Below are 8,129 nucleotides of genomic sequence, written 5' to 3' on the forward strand. Positions count from 1 at the left end.
TCATTGGTACAAGAAGATAACGCGACCGGTGCTGATTTGATTTGCTCCCAACGGCATTAACCTCCCAAGTCAACCGAATTGCGTATGTCTGAAAGAAACAAAATAAAAACGATTTCACGTCCCTCCCTATCGCATCATAAGACGAAGAAGGATGGAAACAAATACCGGCCAACACCAGGCAGCCAGCGAACCGAGCACTGTGCGTGTGAATGTAGCAAAAGCAACAACAAAAACATCCTTCTAATTCAATCCCTTCAATTCACCGGCAAACAACCACGGCCAAGCTGTGCGTGTGTATGCAGTAAAAGCAACAAAAAAAACATTGCTTCAATTCAAACAACCGGCAAACAACCACGGCTAAGCTGTGCGTTTGTATGTAGCAAAAGCAACAACAAAAACATTCCTTCAATTTACCGGCAAAGCTGCCCGGCTTTAGCAGCTGTGTATATGTAGCGTGTGTATGTAATAGCAGGCAGTAAGCAAAGCACAGTTCTCATTCAATGGGTTTCCCTTTGCCTTCACTCCCGTTTCCATCGCAAGACAAAGGACTACCTTGAAAGGCGGCCAAACGCCGGGAAGCCACCGTCGTGCGTTTTTTTTGTGATTGTTCGGCGGCAGAAAGCCTATGACAAATATCCCTCGTCCTGTATGAAGCTCAAATAGTACACTGGTTAGGATGTCGGACTGGCAAGACGATATAGAAGGTGAATTGAGTTCGACTCTCCCTACGGGTGCTGTATATTATATTTTTATTTTCTTGTTTCTGGGATGAATTATCCAATAGGAAGGAAATCCCATAAAATGTTTTTCTTGTTTCGCTTCAATGTAGTGGTCATGCATCTTATTGGTTGGGAGCCGAGTCCTTATGCCAGTTACGGTTTTTCAAACATATCATCTTCGGCACAGTGCACATTTCAGCTCATTATCGGCACAGAGATTTGCTAAATAGGCATTGGATTTTTGCAACCTCTTCTATGGGTGTATACATGTTATACCCTAGTTTGAAACATTAGTCCCATAATGTTCTTCAAATACTTTTTATCATTTGTATAGTATTTATGATAACAGCTTTAATGTTTTCAGTACGAATTTTATCATCATGGTGAGACGAAAATGGCAGTTCCATTTACATAAGTCCTACTTATAATTCTATTTACTCTTCCAAACGCGTACCATATTCAACAAATTTTATACGGGTAAAACCATTTTTAATGTATTTTATCCATCGGCTTTTTTATTATTAAGGAATAATAAATATATTTTTTTGTTTTTTATTGTAGGTGTTTGAAGAAAAAACGCAATTTGTTTCTTCAACAATTTGTATTTCCTGATTTTCAAGTTACTTGATTCTTTGAATCTAAGTACACCATGCATAAAAATCATTTTTCCTTCACAATTTTTAAGGTTTTATAATTCAAACATTGTTGTCAGCCGAGAATAAACTTGTTTCTAGATTGCTGTATATTGCGCTAAAAAACTATACGAAGAATACCATTAAACTTTTCACGAAAAATGAAGTTACTGCAAAAGAACTGAATACAAGTTTAAAGCTTGAATGTTATCGTCAAAATATTGATTTTGACAAGTTTATTTTTAAAAAAAGTTGTATTGGAAAGACGTTTCAGCTTTCCATATAGCACCTTCAAGCAAACGTAATGAATATTATCGCATAACTACCCTCCAGCTCTCAAAATAATACTGTGCCTGGGAGGTCTAGCCGCTAGCGAATACGCTGGCGTGAGTCTGGTTTTGGTATGCTACGCGTAAAGGGTTCGATTACGGGTATCGGCAGAAAACTTTTAGGTCCAAATCACATAAATGGCCAACAGGTAAGATGTGCTTCCTTGAAATTCTCATATATAAGAATGTTCAATCAGTTTTCCAGGTCAGCTAAATATACAGGGATACCGGAATTCATATAGTAAACTAGTCCACCAGATTGACTTGTTCTTCCAAAATATATTTCATCAACATAAGTAATACATTTACTCGATAACAGATCAAACGAAGCCATGGGGTTCGGATATAGTGTAAGCTGCATTTGAAATTTGTCGAACTAATTGATCTAAATAATGCATGTAAGCACATACTTAGGCAGAAACTTAGGTACTTAGAACTTAGGTACATACTTAGGTACTAACCCCAGCTAAATTGTGTCCAGATACTAGGTTTACGAAGTTCTTGAGCTTTAACTACGATTAGTGCTGGATAAATTAGGAATAAGCATTTATTTCTAGCTGTCTTGTATGAGGAACGAAAAGGTATAACCATTTCATGTTGTTGCAAATATGTAACAATTAATATTTTGGCTAAATCCTCGAAATATGAGAAAATAATATTTTTTCATTATTTTTCCCTTCATGTACTCATCATTGCGCACTATTGAGAATTTTTTCAAGAAAAAATAAAAAATCATGAAATGAAGGGTTAAAATGTCCTGATTTAAAAAAAAAACTATAAGGATCAAGTTAGTATGTAGTTAAGTCGTTAAGTTATGAAAACATCGAACAAATCTGCAATACAGAACCCATTCAACCGATTGATGGTAATCTTCGGTTCAGATGATATTTAAATGGTGTTTTTCGATTTGAACTGCAGTCCAGCCAGGAAGATGCTCACCTTTGTTGCATATATTAAGGCGTCTACATCACCTGTTTATGCTTTGTTTATGCAATCTTGTGATGTCCTGAAAAATAAATCAAATCCTGTTATTTGACAATACCACCTGGCACCTCTGTTGGTCAATCGTAAAACGCAGGACGCCTACAGCTACGGGTGGATGCATTTTTTGGAAAAGAAGGCAAGGGGCAACCTGTATACACATCTCAGGTGGCGCTGGAAATCCCGTGCTAAGTGTTAGTAAAAGTTTTTTTTTGTAAACATTGTAACCAAGACAATTCGTAGACGTAGGCTTTGTTTACCTTTTAACTTTTTGAATGACGAGTTCTGTAATAGTGTGCGTGTTTGTTCATCACCTTCTGTGTACCACATTGGGCAAGGGGTACCAAAAGTTTCTCAGGGGAGAGAAGGGGAAACGGTGCGCTTTTTGACAGCCAGTTGTTCGCCTACCATGCCTACGGTTACGATTGCCTGTGACAAGATGGTCAATTCCGTGTTTTGGTATATTAACACAACCGAAGCTGTACTCGCCCTGGTAAATAGTGTTGTTCAGGGATGCCGACCGAATCAATTTTCATCACTTTTTTTCTTTAGTTTACGTACAACGATAAAAAAAAATTGAATAGAAATCTGATTTAATTTACAATTTTCATTAGTCAGCACGAAAATGTTTGAAGGGATCGATTCATTCAGCATAACTCATGGATTTATGTTTAAGTTAATTTGACGTAAGCCATAATAGCTTTTATTTGATACACGCAGCCCGTGGCGTAGAGGATAGCCTTCAAATCTTCTTAGCCAACGATCATGAGATTGAATCCTGGTCACGGCATACATAGTACACTTTCTGTGGATTGGTGGTTTCAGCATTTGTGAGTTGCTAGCCATCATATCCTCGAAAGATGTACGACTAGAGTTATATAAATAAAAAAGGGAATCACTTCGAGGAAACATTGATTTATTTTTTTAAATCATATTTAAATTTTCATGGTTATTTTCAGGTTTGGGCAGATTTCAAACTTAAAACAAAATCGAAACTGCTTAAAATAAAAAAGAAATGAACGCACCTGGAGGAGGCCCGAACAATACCACTCCATCCGAAAAACCATGGTGGTAAGGATTAAACGCGTTGATGCAGTTTAATCGAATATTTAAGACCCTTGTTTGTCCTTAAGGCTCAGTGTTCGGTTTGACAGAAGAAGCCTTTTTGGATGACGAGGGCAGTATGGAGGTTGAGAAGTGTCCAACCTATTGATCGCAAAACTCCACAGGCAGCTTCAACACCATCCTCATGAGAAAACGGGATCCAGCTGAAGCTTTTGCGTCTTCAGGTAGGGTGCCTGGAGAGTATTAACGAATCTGCGGAGAAAATTTCTAGGTACACCAGGAAAATGATACCTGAAGGAGGACCTACTAAAAATCCGAAAAAAATATCTGCAGAGAAAGCAATAACATCTACTACGCATCGAAGAACACAAGAATGAAAGACTCGAGTTGGAGATGGAATCGTTAAAGTACAAAAAGCAAAATCCTGAATTTTTGAAAAAAAAAATCTCAGCAGGAGTAATTTAAACGATGACATTTTAAAAGTTACGTTTATCTTTTCATAATCATGTTTATCTTCCCTTTTGATGTTTGACTCATAAATTTTTATTTCAAAATGACTTTGAACTAAAGGTTTAAACCAACCCCCTGGCAACTTGACAGTTCGGTCGAGTTTCGTGTGTCTGTTTCAAAATCGCAGATGTCGCATGTGTGCCGCTTGCTTACATACTTTCCGAGTCATGCATATGGAAAGGGCACACTATTAAATGTAGTGCGAATCAGGCAAATTCATAACTTTCGAAGGAATAAAAAAAAGTTTTAACCAAAATTGTTAATCTTGTTCAATATTCTACCGATTTATATATTGTGTAGGAACAGTTTTTCTATAAAATGGCAAAAGTTCTGCTATAATGTGATTGTTTTGTTATTTTAAAATGTTCATATGCATCGCAACTTATGGCAATCTCTTAATGATTGATAGGGTTATGTTGTATTTTACATTTACTGTGCTTGAGTGTCTTCAACAGTTTCGGTGGAAGGTAAACTTGTCCCAAAAAACTACTGGATATCAGTAATTTATTTAAAGCAGTCCAGAAATTTTATATCTTATGTAGGACACACAAATTAACGCTCTACTCGTTTTCTTAGACTAAACTTTTGAAAACAGATTCACTTAATTCACATAAAACATAACAAAAAGATCCAAATTCAAAACTTTTTTTTTAGTTATTGAACCAGTAACAGAAAACATATTTCAATATGGGTCCTTCCGACATGTTGAGTAGCTCGATTTTCGATTTGACAGAACCAGAGAACCAGAAAAAACTGGCACACGCGATTTGTATGGGAAACGTCAAGTTGCCAGGGAGTTGGTTAAAACTCTCAACCGTATACTATTTATACTAATGAATTTATGACTCTAAACTCTTGACCATTGATTCTTTGCATCTATAAATAAATATGTTTTTAACTAAAGGTTTCGATATTCATTTCATTTATTGCAATTCATTCAAAATCTATAAATTACTATGTGAAAACATCTATTTCATGATCTTCTTTCTTACACCGTCAGCAGTCGAATCATTACTAGAATCAATGAATTCTTCTTCGTTTTCTGGTTCTTGTGATGTTTCGTCAATGTCTTGAACAACATTGTACTTTATCCGTAGATTGTGTAGCGCACAGCACACGTTGACTATTTGTGTCGCTTGGGCGGTTTGTAATGGAGTTGCCTTGCTTCCAAGAGACAGCGAAAAACATTGTTAAGCTGCCCACTGGATCGTTCTACTATCAATCTAGTTTCAGAGTGGACTTCATTAAACCTGGAAACGTTAGAACTACTAGGTACGCGGAGCGGAATTATGAGGTACGGCTTTGATGGGTATCCAGCATCACCTGGAAAGTTATCAAATGATTTATGAGGTCATTTAGAATTTATTAGAAAAAAGTCATTGTCCTACCCAAAAGTCAAGTGTTACGACAACCTCGTTGAATAGTGCTTTTCAAATGGTCATCCAACGGATTGGCATTTCATATGAAGGAGTCATGGTTTGATCCGGGATTATTTGCATCGACGTACCGGATGATCGCCGCCTGTTTGTTTTTGCGACGTTTTGCATCACGACAAATGCACGGCAACGCAAAATGACGCAAAAACCAAACTGCACTCGAAAATGAGAAAGTTATCATACGGCCTAAATTTAAATCATCTTGGTAAAGTTATTCATTAATTAAATTAAACCAAGTTTTCATCAAACACAGAATGCATGTTTATCAATCGTTTGCAGCCAATAACTCAGTTTTGTTGATATTGGTTCATACGACCTAATCAAAACAAACTCTAGATATCATCAAAAATCAACTGGTTGATCAAAGGGTCTGCTAGTTCCGAGAGTAAACAAAAACAAAGTTTTCAGTGGCAGGGGTGCCAGGTGGTTTCGTCAAAAATCAGTAAAACGCAAAGCAAAAAATCAGAATTTTTCAGGACACCTCTAAATTTATGGAAATAATATACAGCTCTGCTTTGATTGCATAAACAAAGGCGAAATACAGGTGCTGTAAACGCCTTGATTTATACATCGGCAGTAAGTAGCTTCTTTGATCCCCAGCAGTATCGAGAAAAACCTTTTAAATATAATCAAAACCGAAGATTATCATCTGTTAAATGGGGTTAACAATTTTATTACAGAGTGATTCGATTTTCTCATAGTTCAAGTACCAATTCGAATATATTTGAATTGTTTTATAAAAAAAAACAGGTCAATTCAGGACATTGCATGCATGATGCAAAATGCAAAGATAACAGTTCAATTGACTTTATTGGCCATATGATTTTTTAGTTGATAAGTGTCAGAAAAAAAGAATTCAAAAGTTTGTCTACTACCCAAAATTCATTGCATACTTAAAGGCGCAATTTTAATTTTTTTTTTTATATAAAAGAACTTTTCTAAGTCCATTTTATCAGGAAATTATTGGAAAGATATTAGTCATTGTATAAATATTTTGTATTTCGTGCTAAGCAATGATCAGCATCCATCCAGAAGAAGAATATACCTTTTTAGACTCGAAGGTTCAAGAGAATCCGTAACGTACATTTTTCACAAAACTTTTTCTTCAAAAAAATATAGAGTTTACTATTGCTTTTTAAATATGACATAAATAAGTTCATATTATACTCCAACGATTGACATGTTGGATTAAATATTTTATTTTTCCTGTGATTTTTTTATGAGCTAACAGGTTTCTTGTTTTGTTCTATTTGGCGAACTTTTCTAGAACATTTGATCTATGTAAGACATTCCAGTATCGAGATATAGCTGAGGAATCAAGTATCTCAGGGACCAAGTATCATCATTCTCCTCTAATTATATTAAAAAAATCCTCATAAAACAAAATGGATTTCATGTTCCTTTTACGGAGCTTAAATTTAATCAAGCATTTTTGAATTCTTTGGAACAATATTTGATTTTGTTTTGCTTTTTTCTATTTTTTCTCTTGGAAGAAGAATATAGAGTTCAGGAAAATATCGTGTTATTTAAAAATGTTCTTTAAAATAGTAGATTTTTTTTTCAATTAAAGTTTTTGCAAAATTCACATTCTACCAACTTTTTGGCGTTTCGAGATGCTTATGATCCTTAAAGAAACAGTTTCCATGTGGCCAGAGATTTCAATGTACCTGATTTTTCGAGGCTCAGCCTGACAACCTGATAAGCCATTGGATTTTCCTGATTTTTTTAAAATAAGCCTGAATTTGCCTCATTTTTGTGGCAAATGTGATGAAAAATTGATTGTAAGGAACTATGTTAGATACCATTGCTGAAGTGAAAATGTGGATCGACGACCAAAAAAAAAGGTTAACACTTTCAGCGAAATTATTTACTTTACGTATTCTGATTTATATTCCAGCAGTCCCTGATTTAAAAAAGGCATCCCTGCATGTGGGGAAGCAAAAGGCAACTGAATTCTATTCATCTGTGACTGAAAGCACAGAACCGACATGAGAAAGCTAGCCAATTTAAAAGGGAAAATTTTTAAATACCGTTCAAGGAATCTTGAATTTTTTTACTATGTAAATAAAAATTCCAAAATATATAAGGAGTGTTGTTTGATGTCGCAAGTCTTCTGGAGTATTTCATTATAAATTTATGGTTCAAGCAAATGAAAAATGAACAATTTAAACAATAATTCAAAAATAATTATGCATAGAATCTTAGATATGTCGTAAAAAAATCTGTAGCACACCTGAGTTTCTCCAGTTAGCATTCAAGTCGGGAAATTCTCCCTAACTGAGAAAATCCAACCAATTCCGACCAAAATCTGAGTTAATTTAAGCAATTTTTAATTTGTAATTTATTAACTTTAACTTTAACCTTAGCGATGAGAAAAGTTGGATTTTCATTTGATTCAACGATTCTATTCACAATACCACGTTGAAGTTGAACCCCAAATCGTTATTCAGCGCAAAA

This window comes from Uranotaenia lowii, chromosome 3, assembly GCF_029784155.1.
Source record: "Uranotaenia lowii strain MFRU-FL chromosome 3, ASM2978415v1, whole genome shotgun sequence".
Lineage (NCBI taxonomy): Eukaryota > Metazoa > Arthropoda > Insecta > Diptera > Culicidae > Uranotaenia > Uranotaenia lowii.